The sequence below is a fragment of the Ochotona princeps genome, chromosome 27 (assembly GCF_030435755.1).
Source record: "Ochotona princeps isolate mOchPri1 chromosome 27, mOchPri1.hap1, whole genome shotgun sequence".
In the NCBI taxonomy this organism is placed as follows: domain Eukaryota; kingdom Metazoa; phylum Chordata; class Mammalia; order Lagomorpha; family Ochotonidae; genus Ochotona; species Ochotona princeps.
In genome coordinates this window covers 6,737,012-6,756,961 of record NC_080858.1, presented here as the reverse complement: position 1 = coordinate 6,756,961, position 19,950 = coordinate 6,737,012, and the positions used below count along the sequence as shown (strand labels likewise).

At 39.9% G+C, this 19,950-nt stretch overlaps 1 long non-coding RNA gene across 2 annotated transcripts in view; it reads right to left on the bottom strand.

The window, feature by feature from the left end:
- The window catches only part of LOC131478113 (uncharacterized), a 304,708-nt gene that overhangs the window by 132,200 nt on the left and 152,558 nt on the right, over nt 1-19,950 (bottom strand). For both annotated transcript variants that reach the window (XR_009244305.1, XR_009244304.1), the window contains exon 3: nt 17,375-17,533. This is a non-coding gene — a long non-coding RNA (uncharacterized LOC131478113). The remainder of the gene's footprint in view (nt 1-17,374; nt 17,534-19,950) is intronic.

Sequence of the window (19,950 nt, the reverse complement as noted above, 5' to 3'; positions counted from 1 at the left end):
CACCGGGCCCCAAGGGTCAGGCTTATTCTAACAATCGCTGGGAAGCTTGAGAAACAGAGATTCCAGGTGGCATCTCCTTGAGTTTCTCAGTGAGAATGGCAGAAACTGGACATAAAGATTTTCACTTCCAACAAGCTCCCAGATAAAGCTAAGCTATGAGTTCCAGGCCCACACTCAAATAGCAATTTCTTAAGAACTCCTTTTCTGTTGAAACTCCTATAGTTTGAATATGTGCTTTCAAGGAAATAAAGCATTTCAGAACCATGTGGTTCCTCTAGAACTCACCTCTTCTACTATCTTAAAGCTATGACCATTAGATACTTGTTCTGTATTGCCTTTATGTCCCTATAGACACATTGATAACAAACTTGTGTACACACAGGCATGCACATATTTTTCTGATCTTAATGTTTCTTTTTTTTTTAATGTTTCTTAAAACCTCATATATTTCTTCTTGTGCACATATTAGAGAATTTCCCTGAGATGTATGAATCTAGACAAACATAGTAGGGTTGTCTTCAAATCTATTATACCACATATATATAGCCAAATAACCTTCAAAAAAAAAAAAAAAGGAATTGGAAAATAAGTCCGCAGATTCCCTAGCTTTAAGGGAAATGCAAATAAATACCACATTCAAGTTGCACCAAATATATATCACATTGAAATCCCACCATTACGTTCCACAGTATGAATGGCCTACATACAGAAATCAACTAATAACTGCTGGCTAGGATGTGTGCAAAAAGGTACCCAGCCCCATTGTTGGTATGAGTGTAGGCTAGCACAGCCACTATGAAAGTCAGTATGGAGTAGTTCAAACAACTGGGAATTGATCTACCATATGATCCACCTTTCCCACTACTGAGAATATATCCAAATCAAAGGAAATCTGCATATGAGGAGGCAACCTGCCACCCTGTATTTATAGCAGCACAATTCACAATAGTGAAAACATGGAAACAACCCAGACACCCGTCAACAGATGGCTGGATACATACTGTGTGGTATTTGTACTCTATGGAATATGAATTGGCCATAAAAAAAGAATGAAATCCTACTGTTTTCAACCAAATGGACCCAACTGTAGAATATTACGCTTAGGAAAAAGTTCTCTCTGATGTAAGCTTCTCTGATATAAGACAGTCTTTATGCAAAACACAAATAGATACAGGTAATCAAATATATCCATATATTCTCATAGATTAACTATATAACAGAAAATTAGCCTACCAGGAAGAAAAGGTGTATTAAAATTTGTATCTCTACCCCCGCATAATGTAAGATGTCCAATGAAACAGGTAAATATGCCTTTATAATATGATACTAGATTTTCTACTTTTGTCTATACCTACCATGTCATTGTCCATTTAGAAAGCACAAAGAAACATGTGTAACTGTTACTAAGGGACTATACTACTAAGATAATTCAGGGAAAATATAGTAGGAGGGGAAAGTTGAGAAATAGGCAGGGCAGAAGGAGGGAAGAACCCCCTATTCATACCTACAAAACTGTACCATGGAAAATAATAAGTCTACTTGAATTAAATAAATAAATAAATAAATAAATAAATAAATAAATAAATAAATAAATAATCTTTCAAAACTAATGCTCCAGGTCTCACCTTTACCTCTGAAAATTTACCTAAGCTTCTCTTTTAGCCATTTATAATCTTGAACTATACAGAAAACTGAATTCTTATAAAAAGTTCTGAGATTAATCAAATTAACCACACAGCAGTCCAACAGAACTAGATAGAAGAGTTTTTATAACTCATTTAAAAAACAAGTCTGAGGCGGCAGTGTGTTACAGTGGTTAAGACCACAGCTTGCAATGCTAGCAACCCATATGGGCACTGGTTTTTGTCCCGACTGCTCCACTTCCAATCCAGCTTTTTGGTAATGACCTTGAAAAAGCAGCAGCAGGTGACCAAAATATTTGGGCACCTGAAACCCTTGTGGAACATGCAGATAAGCTCCTAGCTTTGAACTAGCCCAGCCCTGGCCAGTGACTGCAGTCATCTGGGAGCGAACCCAGCAGACGAGACTACTCCCTGTCTCTCCTTATCTCTCTCGCAATAATACTTTAAAATAAATAAATAGATAAATCTTTAAAAATAAAAACAGAGAAATCTTTTTTTTTTAAGATTTATTATTATTGGAAAGCTGGATGTACAGAGAGGAGGAGAGATAGAGAGGAAGATCTTCCATCCGATGATTCACTCCCCAAGTGAGCCGCAACGGGCCGGTGCTGTGCCAATCCGAAGCCGGGAACCAGGATCCTCTTCCAGGTCTCCCACACGGTTGCAGGGTTCCAGTGCATTGGGCTGTCCTCAACTGCTTTCCCAGGCCACAGGCAGGGAGCTGGATGGGAAGTGGAGCTGCCGGGATTAGAACTGGTGCCCATATGGGATCCCGGGGCGTTCAAGGCGAGGACTTTAGCCACTAGGCCACGCCGCCGGGCCCAAAAATAAAAACAGAGAAATCTTAACTGAAATATTAACTTCCATGGAATAAACTGTCATCCAAGAACCAAACAAAATGATAGCCTTTCCAATGGCTTATCTCTGAATAATTCTTATGTCATTAGCATAAAACTATCTATCATGTGGCAGTAACCACAAATCCCAGCTGCAAGGAATGCATTGGAGAAAGGTATTGTTGGCGTGGGAGAAGGAGGTGAAAGGTAATAGAACAGCTGAAAGTTGAAGCTGTGTTCTGAGAGTAGTGAGGCTATGGCAGGATATTGTCTTCTGTCTGCCTAAGAGTTACAGAACCACACCAATGACTGCCACCAAGGAGTGCATCAGTGGGAAGAGGATTCAGAAGTGGAAGGAGCCAGGACACGACACAGGCACTCTGGTATGGGCTGTGGGCAGCTTAATTGCATACGCTAACGAAATCCCCTGTTCAGTACCTGGGAAATAGTGGAAGATGGCCCAAATAAAATCTTTAGTGCCAGATAAATTGGGAGCACTGGTCCCCCTAAACCATGAGCTGCCAACTTAGAAAAAATTAAGCCAAACACTTGTAAGCCACATTCAACTGATGAAAGCCTACTGCATCCAAAGCCTCTGTCATGCGTCTTACCGTCTGTTGTGTTCTGTTGTTTATACCTCAGGACAGACGCAATTGTAGACAGGAGGGTGGTCATAGGTAGAAATGGCTCAATTCCAAGTAAATGAAGCAGTTACTACAGGTGAGGATAATTCATTTGGAGAGGATGCTTTCTCAAAGGGAGATCCAATAGAAAATGCAATTTTCAATGTTGTCTAGGTTACAACATTTGGTCATAGGACTATTTTCAGTAAAAATTTTATGAAGTAATTCGCCACACTGAAATCACACTAAAATCACACATTTATAAATAAATGTTTTGCTCCATATTTTCTGGGATATTTCAAAAAGCTCATAGACCATGGAGTTTAAAAAATATCATTTTACTTGTGCCCAACATATTTGAGAAATTCATGTACAGCTATTTTAGATATTATGCATTTCCTGTGACCTTGCTCCAGATTCCCTGCTTGTATAGATTTTAATTTAATGCATTCAATTAAACATTTTAATTTCATTTTCCATGAACCTTGAAAATGATTTAATTATCTGACAGGTACACACACACAAGCAGAGGAAGCGAGAGAAGGAAAGAGAGAGAGGGCATTGAGGAAGATTCCTTTTGCTGGTCCACTCTCCAAATGGCTGTAAAAACAGGATGGGCCTGTTTTTACTCCTGGCATAAGCCAGGAGTCTGGTACCCCATCTAGGTCTCCCCTATTTGTAGCAGGGATCCAAGCATGCAGGCAGTCTTCTATTGTTTTCCAGATGCTTAACAGGGAGTGAGCTGTATTGAAGCAGATCTGCTGGGATTTGAACCCATGCTCTGATATGGTATGCTGGTGTCGAAAGTGGTGGTTTAACCTACTGCACCACAATGCTGGCCCCTCCATGAACTTTTGAAGTAACCTGGGTTTATGCCTAATAAAACCTGGTTATGGTCTATAAATTGTTCTTTTGTCCCTGTAAAATATGTGACACTCAATATGAGCAGTTGATATAGTTTAATAGCTACAAATCTGTAAGAGAGACGAATGGATGTGATGGAAGTCAATGTCATGACAAAGTCAAGGGGAGCGTCCCTAAAAACTTACAGCAACAACTAGAGAAGAGCAGGCCTGGTGACCAGAGAGGCTGCCTGTAAGCTGTGGCTCTGCATCAACATCCACTTGAAGAAAAGAAACGACAGCCTAGCAAAGGACAACCCACAACAGTAAAAAGATCACCAACACTGGTATGGGTGGGCTCACGGGAGCATTTGGTCATCCTGTGGTCTACTGGGGATTTCTTATGCCCATACAGATCTTTACAAACTTTTAGGGAGCCACTGGAATTATTATTATTTTATTTTGGGGAGCAGAAATTGAGAAAGCTCTGTGATCTTGATCTACTGGTGAATACCACTGCTTCCCTTAGCTGGTATCTACTGAGTGTGCTCTAGGCATAATGAACTCAGGACTTGAAATGGGTTGTCTTGTTGCGCTTCACATAATCACTCTGGGAAAGCAATATGAAGGTGCTTTCAAAAGTTCCTGGACAGGGCATATGCTGCCGGGCATGACAGATGACCCTGTGTTTATAGGTCACCAGCAACAGGTGTTCAACGGTTCTCAAGGTAACATGTCTCACCCATCAAAACAGAAAACCTTTATCATTACGCACCAAACAAATCTACCTTTTGTCCATTTCCCCACAAGCTTTTTCAGTCACCCCATATTCTTCCTCATATCTAGAAGGAACCTGGGTTCCGAGGCTTTGTAATCACTGATCCCAGAAATGCCCCAGAATTAAAGCCCAGGGTCCAGAGTACTTGCTCTCCATTTCATCACAATTTTCCAAGTAAAATGGTATCTCTGAAGGACCCATGTTTCAGTGACTTTCCATTTAGGAAGGTTCTGGCATCAGTTTAACTGTCTCAGATCCTTGTCTCATGAGCTTCTGCTCATTAGTTGGAAAGTTGCTTAACAGACATTTATAGAGCACTTAAATATGATTTGATTAATATGATTTCCTTAAAAGATTCAGGGAAAACATTTTTTAAAGATTTAATTATTTGAAAGGTAGAGTTACTAAAAGCCAGCAATGGGCCAGGGCAAAGAGTCAGGAGCTTCACCCGTGTCTCTCATGTGGGTGGCAGGAGTCCAAGTATTTGGGCCACCTTCAGATTTTCCCAGGTCATTAGCAGGGAATTAGATTGGAAATGGGGTGTCTGGGTCTCAAACTGGTGTCCACATGGAATGCTAGTGTCAGAAGCTTAATTCACATAGGCTTAGCCAAAACCCCAGCCTTCAAGGAAATGCTTGTTAAAAAAAACTAAAAACACAACCACCTGAAGGTAAGATTACAGTGTAGCTCACACCTCACATCAGTTCTGGACTGCATGAGAAGGCAGAGATTGTGATCTGAGTGCTGGGTTTCTACCACCTATGTGGGACACCAGATGGAGTTCTAGGCTTCTGGTTTCTCTCTCTCTCCCCTTCTCCCTTCCTCTGTTAAGATTTCTTTTTCACTTTTATTTGAAAAGCAGAGTTACTGAGAAAATAACAGATAAGAGAGGTAGGTCTTCCATCTGCCGGTTCATTCCCCAAATGGCCCCAATGACCAGAGCTGGGCCAATCCAGAGCCAGGAGGCAGGAGCCTCTTCTGAGTTTCCCAATTGAGTAAGGACCCAAGTACTTGAGAAATCCTCTGCTTCTTTCCCAAGCCTCTTAGAGCAGAAAAGAAGAAAGTCTCAGATCATAAGGCGATCTACATCCCTACCTTATGGAGCCAGAAAAAGAACAGCAAATTAAACTCAAAGTGATTGTAAGGGAAATAATAAAGGTAAAATTGTGCATAAAATTGAAAGCAGAAAAAAGTAGAGGAAAAGTAGGAAAAAAATCTGGTTATTGTAAAAATAAAATAAAATTAGTAAACTCAAAACCAAACTGATTATAAAAAAATGAGAGACAACACCATTTGTAAATATCAAGAATATCAAGAATGTAATCAAGAAAAAATCAAGAATGTAAAGACATAGAAAGGATGATAACGAAATACTATGAACAATACTTTGGCTATACTGTCACGTTGCACCTATTAAGAGAACTTTCCGCGGCAAATGGTAGATAATGAGATTAATAGGTACTTCAACAACTGGCTTTCTCATAGGACCAGAGCTCCAGAGAAAGATCACTTCAATGACAATAATGTTAGCATCTCTACAATTCCCAACCTTCTGACTGTCACAGACATCAACTGTATCTGTGTTAGAAGTCGAAGAAGTGGCTAAAAGCAAGATGGTCCTGTCTTTTACCATGATGAGTAAGTTTTCCTCTAAGCTCCCTCATATCAAGTCCTGACACCTTAATGGGCAGAGCCGGGTCAGCTGAGCCTTCCTTGGTTCCAAGGGGCTAGACAGTTGTGTATCTGCTGAAGTGATCCCATATGGAAACCAGTGTTAGAAGATCCCCAAACAGATAGGACCAGTTAGGTTTTGAAAGGAGTCTGCCTCAGTGGCAAATGTAAATAAAACTTCACCTGGGCCATTTCTTATAAACAGCTGCAGCAGAGAAAAATGAGACTTAAACTTAGCGATCAGAAGCCACCAATCAATTTTAGCTGACATATTGGGGAGTTTCAAGAGAACAGAGTGATGCAACTTCAGAAGCAGTTCCAGCCAGGGCCTATCTTCCGTTTACTCCCACGCTCTCAGATGACAGCCTGCCCCTTGTGCCTTGTCAGTTGAGACGAAGAGCTCTTTCAGTTCACTGCTTCCTTATCCATGAAGCTGCTTGTTCAAATTCATTTCTCAAGATTTTTATTGTATCTCAATGTATCTTCCAACATACCTGACAAAGGGCAGCAGAATTTCACCATTCAGCCAGTGTTACAGGCTTTTTGTCTCTCTAAAGCTTGTATGCTGAACCCCTCGCTCCCTGTGTCTAAGAATTTCACTCTATTTGGGGACAGATGAAGTCATTAGGGTGTATGTAGTCCTACACCACCAGTGGCTGATGAGAAGAGGATAAATGGAGACACAAGGGATGTGGACAGAGTAGAAAAGCCTTTTAAGGATACAGTGAGAAAGAGGATTCGTGCAGAAATCTGTGCTGCCAGCATCTTACCCAAGGACTTCTGACCTCCAGATGAACTGCTGCTGCATATGCCAACCTGCCTGAGCTGTTTTTGGGAGGCTCGCAGATTCATCCATGTATAACTTGCTCAAGATTTCTGGACAGATAGCAAGGCAGTACCCGCTAGCTAAGCATTCAACCTTAGCAGGGAATAATTTCAGTTCATTACCAGGATCACAGGACACTACTTCCCTATGATGTGCCATGGCGAGGGGTGTAAAATACTCTTTCCCCAAATATGAATGTGCAGCTTGATGCTGGATGATTGAGAATTAGCTCCATCTTGTCTGTTGGGAAAGGAAGCCTAACATACTGGACTGGAGACTAGTACAACGCACCTTATTATCACCAGACGAAATTAAGTGTCCCATTTCCAAGCAAGGAAGAGATGCCTGAAGGAAAGAAACCGACTGCATTTGCCCTACATCCTCCCGTGCTGGGTGGCCGCTCTTGCTGCTAGACAAGAAGGGATAATCTCCTGGGCAGCAGACTTCACAGAAATGGAGATAAATGATCAATGTTTCTTCCACTCGGCAGGCAGTGGAACACAAGCCTAGTAAAACATTCTTGCTGAGGGCAATCCATTTCTCAACAGATCAATTTCTTTACAAAATGTAGTGATACGTGACATTCAGCTTCCTCTTCGCCTACAGAACTTGCCACGGTCCAACTTAATGTCACGATTTTCAGTGTCAAGAATTTTCTAACAAGATTAGTTTGGAAAAAGTAAACTGGTTATACAATATATAATTTAACATAAATTACATCTCTGAATAAAATGTGAGAAAAAGCAGGTGAACCTCCAACGCTTCTGAAAACGTTCCTGAACTGAGAAATTTAGAACTTTAAAATAACATATATTTATTTGAGGTGGGACCAGAAAGAGAAAGAGAAGAAGAGAAAGGGAGAAAGAGAGAGACCTGAATCACTCCTCAAATGTCCTCAATGGCCAAGTGGCCTAAGCCAGGAGTCCAGAACACAGTCTGGCTTTCCCACATGGGTGACAAGCATTCAACTACTTCTCCATCACAATGCCAATTGCATTCAACTAGTCCTATCTGGAGTATTTTCATCACAGACCTCACTGCATTCAAGTCTGGAAGCTCGAGTGGCTTCGTTTCTAGTGAACTTTCTGGACATGGGGATCCCATGTGCTGTTTTACTCCCCACCTGCCTTAACAGCTCATGGCTGAGTCAGGCTGAAGACAGGAGGATGTCATTCCATGTACATCTGTGTTTTCACATGGGTAGCAGGGCAGCAGGCTCTTGAGTCATTATATGCTGCCTCCCAGGTACATCAGCATGCCTTCCAGGTACATTTCCATGCCAGAGCTCTGTCTCATGAAGAGGTTTCATGAGGAATGATCTTTGTGCACGGGGAGAAGGTGAAGCCATTTGATCTATATTTAACTATCTTAAATCTATTTTGCTGTGGCAGGAGAATACCGTGAAGTATGAAAAACCTGAGAATGTGTTTGGGCAAACATGGTTCTCCTCAGAATAGAACAAGAGCCTTTAAATTTGGGGGAGGGGAAGAGAAGCTGAACCAAAAGAAAAAATAGTAAGCTCTTTATGTGACTCTAAAGGACAAATCTTCATCCCACCACAGCTTCTCTTCCAAAAGTAATGCTTAGCACTTGGTCAGGCAACTCCCAGCTGCACTGTGGCACGGGAGAGAGGGATGAGCATACCCACACAGCAGTCAGAGAGATACAGACCTCAGACATCCTTTAGAGGCTCTGAGGCTCCAGCAAAGATGCACACAGCTAAGGAATTCATGATAATAAAATCCCAATTAGGGGTTGAAAAATCTGAGGATTTCATGGTCAAAATGACTGGGAAACTCATAGCATATGGGAGGATAGACATCTCAGAGAATGCAAGCATATAGGAGAATAATGAGGAACTAGACTGGGCAATCTGTCTAGTTGTGGCTCATGTTGTGGCTGCCCGTGATGCTGGGATCCCATATTGGTCCCAGTTCAAGTCCTGGCTATTTCACTTCTGATTTCTGGTTCTTCACTCCCTGCTAACCACCTGAGAAAGCAGTGGAAAGTACTTTGGTCTCAGCATTCATGTGGGAGACCAAGACCATGCTTCTAGCTTTTAATAATGCAAATATTTGGGCAGTAAATCAGTGGGTTAAAAAAGTCAATATATCTCTCTGCCTTTCAAATTAAAAAAATATTTAATATATAAAAATGTCGCCTATTGGCAGAATACCAATGCCTCTCTGCTTCCACATACTCTATTGATACAATCTGGCACGTGACACTGAATACAGGTGCAATTAAGAGAAGATAGAGCCCCGGGAACATTTTGACTTCAGTGATGATAAACCTTACAGTCTCTGAATCTGACATGGGATTGATCAACACTCTATTCTCTAAAAACGCGCACAACAGAATTCAAAGGTATCATATTACTTTTTAGAAAAATAGTAAAACAAAACAAAAAGACAAGCCAATTTGTGCATCTAAGTACATGTTCACATTTCGCAGCCCTGCACATCTAGTGTTGGGAGTCACTTCAACTACCAGCAAGCAGAGATAGAGAGCTCCTTTGGCTACAATTGTAACTTTTCTATTAAGTTCCTTATGTTGTTTTGCCTCAATTTTTCTATTTGATAGAGCAAATATGGCATGTTCCTTTCTCATACGCTGAAGGTACCTGGGATTGAGGACATCATGTGGTTCCAATTTTTCAGAGTGCTGGTTCAGCCGTGTAAACTTCACCATCAGCCTTCCTCATGGGGGGAATACTGTTTATGGTTTTTCCTGGACTTGGCATTCATTTTCTCTCTTTTTGCTTACTTGGTGACTTATAAAATGGAAATATATTCCTGTGAGCTTGCGAGAGAATATATTTAAGGTAAAAACTTAAGTGTAAAAAAAAAAAGTCTTTTGAGTTTGTTAAAAAATAATATGATACACTGGCCTGTCCTGGTACTATGAAAATCCTCCCTGGGCTGAGTCCTCAAGGGTTGAAAGATGCTAAAATTGGGCCACTTGGCCACCTCTAACGAAAAGTTACTAATGATTAACACGCATCAGATACTTCCATTGACTTTTCAGAACTGGCCCCTGGCTGAATGCGGAGAGGTTTCCTTGTACAGAACGTTCCCTGCCTCCATTCAGGGAGGGCTGACAGCCAGAGGAGCTGGCTGCTTGTTTTCGAGCCCATGTAAAAGGAGCTGGAGAGCAGACACCTCCGCTAGGCCAAGCTGGCAGAGAGGTCATCTTTGTTGCAAGTGACTGAGGAACTGCCTCCCCTGCTGATGATTGGGGCTATATTTAGCAACACGCTGAAACTTTTCATTCTTGAAATTGTTTTCCTTTCCACTCAAAAGAGGCAAACTGCATGAGTCGGGGGAAAAAAAGCAAAATAAGAGGCATAGCGCTAACAGGAGCCGTGTGTCTCTGTAAAAAGAAACCTGATGAAATTGCTTCCCCTGGTGCTGACAACTCAGTCCTGGCACTGGGTGGTTCTAATAGCTGGAGGCAAAAAGAACCATTTCCATAGTGCAGCTCCTAGTGATAATGTAAATTTCACTTAAGTATGTATGATTACAGAAAATTACTCAGAATTGCTACAGACTTTGTGTGTTACTGTTTACGGTGCAATATAGATTTTTCTTTCTCTAAATTCAATGGAAGACAAACCATTTTGAGGCCAGAAGAGACATGGCTACAGCACTGGGTTAAGTGGGTGTATTCAAATCTGAACTCAGTTTGTCACTAATTTTCTGGGTGCTAACAATGGCATGGAGATAGGAGGAGACTGTCTACCACACTCACAACTCTACAGATCCCTACTTAAAATGGAGTGTTTGAGGGAGTCACCAAGAGTCCCTCACATCAATGAGAGTTTGTGACAATGGCAACCTTTCGAAAGGCACACACAGCTGGACATGTGGGAACAGATAATTTTGCTGTGTCTCTTCTACCATGGGCTGGCCTCAGCTGGTTTTCCCGCCATGCATGGCTGTTGTATATCCCTGGTGAGAGTCTCTCCCGGCTCTGCATTCTTCTCCTTTGTTCCCTACTCATATCGTTAAACCTGCCCGGTCATCAACAACTACGTGCTGAAATAAGTTGAACTGGAGTGGGATGAGACTTCTTATTTCTTTTTTCCAAATATTTTTAATCAAGCCGCCTCCAGAAAAACAATCAAGAACAACTATAATCTCTAAGATATCTACAGTAGCATTTGAGCCAAACATCAAAGGGCAATCCCATGGATTCATGACTTCCTCCTATCACAGGTAATTTCCGAGGGCAGCATGACCTTGGAGCTCACGGACACTTCACTTTGGTCCATCCCCATGAGTGCTCCAGCATGTATCTACTGCTTCTGGTTAAGGTGAAGAGTAAGCAGTTCTCAGTTGGGACTTCAACAGCTCAGGGGAAAACAACATTAAAATTTTAAAAGCAGAAAAAAGATTTCTTCAAAAAATTTAAGTTATTGAGCCCTGCACAGTAGCCTAAAACTAAAGTCCTCACCTTGCACACACTGGGTTCACACATGGGCGCCGGTTCTAATCCCGGCACCTCTGCTTCCCATCCAGCTCCCTGCTTGTGGCCTGGGAAAGCAGTGGAGGACGGCCCAATGCCTTGGGACCCTGCACCCACGTGGGAGACCCGGAAGAAGCTCCTGGCACCTGGCTTCGGATTGACTCAGATCAGACAGTGCAGTCACTTGGGGAATGAACCATTGAACAGAAGATCTTCCTCTCTATCTCTCCTCCTCTCTGTATATCTGCCTTTCCAATGAAAATATATAAATCCTGAGAAAACTGAGTTATTTATATGAAGAAAACCAATTGAATGTATTTCCTCTCCTTTAAATTGTTGCAGTGACATACTTTAAATTGACTTTGAATCACAAGCTTAATTCTCCACAAAATAAAGAATTCAACAACTTACTACTTTTGGGGTGAACAGAAAAACCACTTTTTCTCAGGGTTACAAACAATAATCAAACCTCATAATGTCAATTTCACTCATACACATTACATTTTTTATAATCTATATTTACTACATGTCAGAGAAAACATAGTTGTCTTATTAGCTTATCTAAGCATGACGTTCTTCAATTGTATCCATTTTGTTGCAAAAGGTAGGAATACCTTTTTTAACAGTTGAATAGTATTCCCATTTTGTGTATTTCTATCACATTTTCTTTATCCAGGGATTGTCATTTGTGCTAAGTCCCTATCTTAGCTGTTGTGAATGGGGCTGCTGTAAAGATGAGGATAAAAACCACTTTGATTTGCTGATTCTACTGCTGACTTAATTTCCTTTGGGTAAATTCCCAGTAGTGGGATGACAGGATCATACAGCATACCTATTCAATCTCTGAGGAATGTCCATACTGCTAATTTCCATTAAAGTCAAGGCAATTACCGGCGGCGTGGCCTAGTGGCTAAAGTCCTCGCCTTGAACGCCCCGGGATCCCATATGGGCGCTGGTTCTAGTCCCGGCAGCTCCACTTCCCATCCAGCTCCCTGCTTGTGGCCTGGGAAAGCAGTTGAGGACGGCCCAATGCATTGGGACCCTGCACCCGTGTGGGAGACCCGGAAAGAGGTTCCAGGTTCCCGGCTTCGGATCGGTGCAGCACCGGCCCGTTGCGGCTCACTTGGGGAGTGAATCATCGGACGGAAGATCTTCCTCTCTGTCTCTCCTCCTCTGTGTATATCTGACTGTAATAAAATGAATAAATCTTAAAAAAAAAAAAAAAAGAAAAGAAAAGTCAAGGCAATTCTTTGAGTGACATCTGCCATTTAGTCAATCCTCTAAAAACTGAGGGTCCTGGGAATATACCCATGGAGTATAGTTTTTACATTGTTAACAAAAGAGAAATGGATGCCTTTTAACTATATTCTAAGTTAGGATTAGGAAACAGAATTAAATCAGAAGCAGCGAATTCGGGATGTAATGTGGATTCCAATGATGTTGCACTGAAATGCTCTTGCCATTACCCAGGTTTGATTGGAGGGATAACCAGCAGCTTTGTTATGGAGGACTCTGGAAAATCTCCCCGGGGAACCTTTCCTACTGGCATTTGTTACTCTTTGTTTTTGCATTTCGGCCATCCTGACAGGGGTGAAGTGGGATCTCACTGTGATTCTGATTCATATTTCTTTAATGGCTAGTGATGCTGAACATGTTTAAAATGTCTGCTAGCCATTTGTATTTCTTCTTTTGAGATCTACTAAAGTCTCTGCCCATTTATTAATGGAGTCTTGCTTTCTGACACACTGTAAATGTGATTCCTCCATCGAACGGTTAGTTTGCAAATGTTTTTCCTATTCTGTAATGTCGCTTCACTCCACTGACTGTTTCCTTTTCTGTGTAGAAGCTTGTGAGTTTGGTACAATTTGGTTTATCTAGTTTTTTTTTAAAAGCATCAATAATATTACTATTTTTCCACTCATGTTTCATAATAAATTTCATGAAATTTTGGCAAAATCATGTTACTCTGGTAAGATTTCCTATCAAATATACGTCTTTAAAAAAAAGTTTGTTTGTTTTCCTTTCACTTGAAAAGCTAAGCACCAGATAGAGACAGGGACAGAGACACAAAAACACAGGTCTTCTATATACAAAATGGCAACAGCACCCAGGGCTGCACCAGGCTGAGGCCAGGATCCCAAAACTCAGTCTGGGTCTTTCAAAGGATGGCAAGAACTCAAGTACAACTTCGGCTGTCAACTCTTGCCTCCCAGGGTGTATATGAGCAGGAAGCTGTATCAAAAGGAACAGCAACCGGGACTGAAACCAAGAGCTCCGATACAGGATGTGGGCATCCCAAGTGGCATTTGAGCTGCTGGGCCAAACACTCATAATGTTTCTGGCAGTGCCTCAAGCCAGATCATGCTCAGGCGTTATCACAAGTTCATTTGAGTTTATTTTAGTGTAAAAATAAAATTTGAAATCCATGCACAGTTCTTTTGTAGTATGCATTTTCCATGAACCCTCGAAGATTCCTCACAGTGGAGCTGGTTTCCCTCACAGGGTAGAGACTTCTCTGTGGTTGGGGGATGGGCTAATCAGGGAAAAGAAAAGCATAAAATTGATCTGCACAGAATCCTGCTAGAATGGAGCCAAATGTCCCTCTTCGGCCATAACTTGTATTTTGGGAAAAAAAGAAGAAATACAAAGGGACTACATCTCCAACCCAAACATGTTCTATCCTTCATCAACATATCTAGTCATCACTGTGTTCACTTTCCAGCTATTAAAACAAAAGGTAATTATTCTATAACCAGCTGGTAATTATAATGTATAAGTGAGTACCTATCAGTCTGTAGACCGTCCAGTCTGCTTGACCACTGGATCTGGAATTCTTATAAGAACACGAGATGTGTGGAAGTGCTTTCCAGCAGGGTTGGTGATTGGTGCCGTATGAGACAGTGCGACTAAAGTGTGCTGGTGATTTCTGCAGCAATTCTCAGACCACACTCTCCAGACACATGTGAGAGTTGTCCACAAATAACTCTGAGTTGAAACTCAAACTGTTATTAATGCATGCTGATTTTAAGCAGTTACAAATTATGAGTGTGAAAACAAAACCCATGAATTTCCTTTTCACAATTTTAATGGACATCTCACTTCCCCTACATGAATAAAGAACCAGTGGGAGTGGCCTAAATAGGTATAGGAGTCATACCAGCAAGTGAGTTGTGTGGGACCCTGCATTGTCACGTGAATTTTCAACCTCTGAGATTTTTTTATCACATCACTCAGAAGGCTTCAAATATAAGGCAATAATTTTTGGAAAATTTAAACACAATAATAAAGTGAATTAATATACAAAACTTTCCCATAAGGAAATTTCATTTAAAGGCCATCTCTTACTCATTTCTTTTAATTCTCTGCTATCCACTACATATTTCTTGCAATCCTGTAACTTCTGCCTTAATATATTTTCATTGTGCTCACCAGAGACGTGTTGCCCAATAAGCAGTTTTGGAATGAACAAAGAAAAGGGGAGAAATGGTAAAGTCTAAAGGAACACCCGTATTTCTATGAGAATGGTTGAAATCCAGTAACTTGACATTTTCTGATTTATAAATTAGAGATGAAAAATAAAAGCTTATTGGGAACATGTGAAAAGAAGAGAAACAAGGGAGCTATTTACTAAATCCATTTGCTAAGGGTAGAGAATTAAGGAGCGGTTCCTGAACCCTTTTCTGGAAGGCATCATTTATTTAAGTGGGATAGTTGTATATCTGTGGGAGTGTATATTCACTGGGAATTCTCTGCATTTTCTGTTCAGTGTGACTTTAAACTAAAATTGCCCTAAAATAAATTATATTAGTTCTTTTTTTCATTTTAAAGTTTATTTTCAACTTGCATGTATACTTTATGCAGGCAGTAATATAACTGATAGCAATATAGGTCAGGGCAGTTAACACTTGGGGTCTTTCACAGTGAACCCAGTCTCTCACATGAGTGGCAAGTAGACAAGCACTTCACGCATCATCCATTGCCTCCCTGGATACACAGCAGCAGGAAATGGGAGTTGGGTGTGGAGCTGGCTCTCAAAGCCAAGCACTCTCAGAGGAGATGTAGGCAGCCCAAGGGACATCTTACCCACTGCACCACATACCTGTGTGAAGCCATGTGATATTAAGAATATAATTACTATCTGAGAAAATACTTCATGATTGGATTTACGCACAATGAAAAAGAGCAAGGCAGGTAAAAATTTTAGTGGCTTGTAGTTTTTGACTGAGGTTGGACTGAGCCCTGGAAATGGTTCCTCAAAAGCAGCAACCATTTGCCCTTGCCCAACGGCCCAGGTGGTCTCTCCTTCCTTGTTATCTCCATATCACGTTTTAGTTGTAATTCATTCTTTGTCTCAGCAAGGAAAACCGAAGAGTCCTTTTTCTTCCTCAGCTACTTGACCCTATGCACCATACAATATCAAAGGAACTAGGCTCCCGAATGATACTAAACTCAAATATCCAATACAATCCTCTTAGAAAACATTCCCTCCTCTATATTCTTCTTACAACCCATGCATGGATGTGGGAGAGGGACTTATCAGCAACAAAAAGTCATTAATTCTTTCTATTCTGATTTTTTTTAAACCAAGTCATACGGACTTTTTATGGGACTAAAAAATTAAGCATCAGAACATTATTCCAAGTTGTGATGATTTACTTGGTTTCATATAATCCTAGGTTTCTGTTTTTATTAACCTTTGTACTTTAATGTCATTCAAGAAAAGGTAGGTAATTCTTAGAAACTAATGTTGGATCCATCCTGATCACCTCTTTTCAAAGAACACACAACACATACCACAAGGTTACATATATAAATGTATATGTACTCACAAACACACTCACATATGAGGGGTCTCCAAAACAGTTAAGGAAAATGTGCATTACCAACAAATAAGAATGCATGGATTTCAAGATGAGTTTGCACTAAAATAAACTTATCTTTTAAATTTATTCTTCTACAAACTAACATATCCACATATATGTACATATATGATTGACTAAATGATTTAACACAGCATTGTATTTTAAAGCACTGCATTTCAATATTTGTAGTGATTTTAAAGGTTTATTTATGTTTATTAGACAGGCAGATTTATAGAGAGAATGAAAGAGAAATAGATCTTCCATTCACTGGTTCACTCTCCAAATGGTTGTGCTGGCTAGACCTGAACTAATCTGACGCCGGGAGCTTTTTCTGTATCTCTCTGGTGGGTGCAGAGTTCCAACACCTTTAGTCATCCACTGCTTCTCCAGGCTACAAGCAAGGATTCAGACGGGAAGTTGAGCAACTAGGACATCCCACCCATATTGGATGCTGGCACTTGCAGGCAGAGGAATAGCCGGTTGAGCCATGCGCCAGAGACTTTAGATTTGGTTTACTCTAAGTAGAAAGATGTCAGCATCCTAAACTAATTGATGTCATTGGGTGATGAAATATTTCATTCTTCCAAATAAATTAATTGCTTAAGAGACTCTAATGTTCTTCCTCTAAACTGTGTCTATTTAGTCATTAGGTAACACACTTTCCTTGGTTCTTACTATTTTACATTTTGAATAGAGACATTCAAGGATTGATTAGTCTACCAGCACTGTGTATCTTAAATGAAAATATCTAAACTAAATATAAATATATACACATATATACACATATTTATATGCAAAAAAGAGAGCAGACAAATGAAATACTTACTGTAGGATGAATTGGCCTTTTTGTTCTTCATTTATTCATTTGCATCCTCCACCCAATTCCTTTCCTCAAGGGACTAGTTAGAATCATTCACAGAAAAATAAGTCTTTGATTGTTGAGTTTGGCTTATTCTGCTGTTTAGAAGGTGCGACAATTTTATTCCTAAAATGAAAGAGACAGATTTTGTAAGCCAGAACACACAAGGGAAATCCACTTTCCTTGAAAAGTCTGGCATCTTAACTTGGTGCTTCAGGCAGTTTTACGGAAAGCAATTTTCAGGCTAGTGCAGAGGCATGGTCGCATAGCATGAGCCTGGGCCCTTGAGGAGTCTGCACCCTACGTACCTGCTACTTAGAGAGCCCGAGGAACTTTGCTTACCAAGACTTTCTCTGCATTTGATCTGGCAAAGAAAAACAACACGCATTTCCTAGACAACCAAAAGGCACACTACAGTCCTTCGTGTCATAATTAAAAACAATTAGCTGATTCCACTTACTGACAACACCAACATTTCCCCCTCTTCTAGAAAATTATGATTCTTCACTTCCTCAACTTAATTTTGGTTTGTATCAAACATAACTAGTAAATTATAAAATATACATAAATGAGATAAAATAGAGGCTAATTGTCTGATATTGTTACAGCTTCTCAGATGGTTGAAAGCAGTGTCACATAAGAAATCATCAAAAATAACTTGGAATATCACTAGAGCATTTATGGGTAAGCACCCTGAAAATGTTGCTCATACGTGATAAAAAGTTTCTATGGCTATCCAACCAGTTTTGTATATTTTCCTCTACAAATCATACTTCAGTCAAATGATTACCATGCTATGCAAAATAAAGCATGATTTATTCAAAGCCACAAAAAATGAGGTGTTAACACAAAACATAATTTTTAAACACACATTGCTTAAATATTTGGGAATTGTGACCAAGGTTATAATATCAGAAATGTAAAACTAAAACGAATTTAAATGCACTTGTAGTAAGAGGCTAATATGATTGGATAACTGATGCAATCATTTTATTGAGCATATTTTTGCAAAAGGTATTAAAATTTAACTAAAAGTCAGATTTTACATAGTTTGTTTCTTACTAAAACTTCATTTTGTGTAGACATTGGATGGTGCTGGTGTCAGTGCCACCAAACCAACTACCGAGCCTTCTCTCGCCAAGAAAGGGGTTTGATAGACATTCCTTAAGTGAATTGACTGACTTGGCCTGCTGTGTTGCCAACTTCTCTTTCATGTAGACACAGTCTAAGAGAAAAATAGCTCCACTTATTTCCTTTGGCATTTATCAGGCAAATGGGTTCCTGTAGACAAGTTGTTCTCCAGTAATAGAACAGCTAATAAATCTAACCAGAGAACTCTTCTGAAGCAGCCGATTATTCCTGTGTTTGCATCTTGTTTTTATCCACTCGTAGTTTATAGTAAGCTTGTTTTTTTATTTTATTTTATTTTATTTTTTACCCTGAAGTTCCTAACTCCCTTCATTCTGTTCTTGGCTGTATATGGACAGGATCTGGTATCCAATCAGACTCTAAAGTCAAAAGATTTTACATTTTCAAGAACTTATGTTCTTCATTCTAATGATTGAATCATTCATCTTCCTTATTAGTGATACAAGAATTCTCATTACTTTCCTGATTGTATCATCATAGTCATGATACAATCAGATCACTCAGGAAGCAAAGTTGTGATTGTAAAAAAATAAGTTTCATTGTTGAAATCAGATTTAACCTAAACAGTTCATTTGAAACACAAACACACACACACATACAACAACAACAATAAAAAAGAAGTTACAACAAAGGAACTGTTATCTTGATTTGTCCAAAAAAAAAAAAAAAAAGAGGAAAACAAAGGCCAGAAAAGTCATATCTTAAAAATAATCAACAGTACATTAAGGACATTGTGGAGAAATTGAAGCAAAAGATGTATCTCAATGCAAAATTTTAAAATCCGTGTATAATTTTTTTTGTTGTTTTTCTTTTTATAATCTATTTTATTGTATTGTTGTTGACATTCTTTACATAGTTAATTACAGTTAAAGAAAGAAAAAGAAAAAAGGTTCGGGGGATAGGGAAGTGGGTAATACTATTATGTCCATATTGTTTCCATCTTGTATCTGAGGTAAAGGGGGATATTGAGGGAGAAGCCCCACCCGGTTTCCCGCCCACCCCAAGTCCCGGATGTGGGGCATGCTCTGAGATATGTGCTCGAGTGGTGTTAATAGTTCTCCAGTTATGAATCGCTGCCAGTTTCGCTCGATGAGGTCGTCCACTGATTGATATGGTCCATCATAAAGTCTCCGTTTGCCCCATTTTTCGCTGCCAACATATAGCTGAGATGAATATATACATATATATATATTTTTTTCTTTTTTATTTTTAGGGTTGCTGGGGTTAGGGTTAGGGGTTGGGGTTAGGGGTTAGGGATAGGGTTAGGAGTCCGAGATGAATATATTTTTACAAACATTTATTAATGAAAAGTCCAGGAGCAAATTTCAACTTTTTTGTTGTGCAAAGAAATACAACTTTTGGATCAAATTTTCATGAATATCTTTCAGCACTAT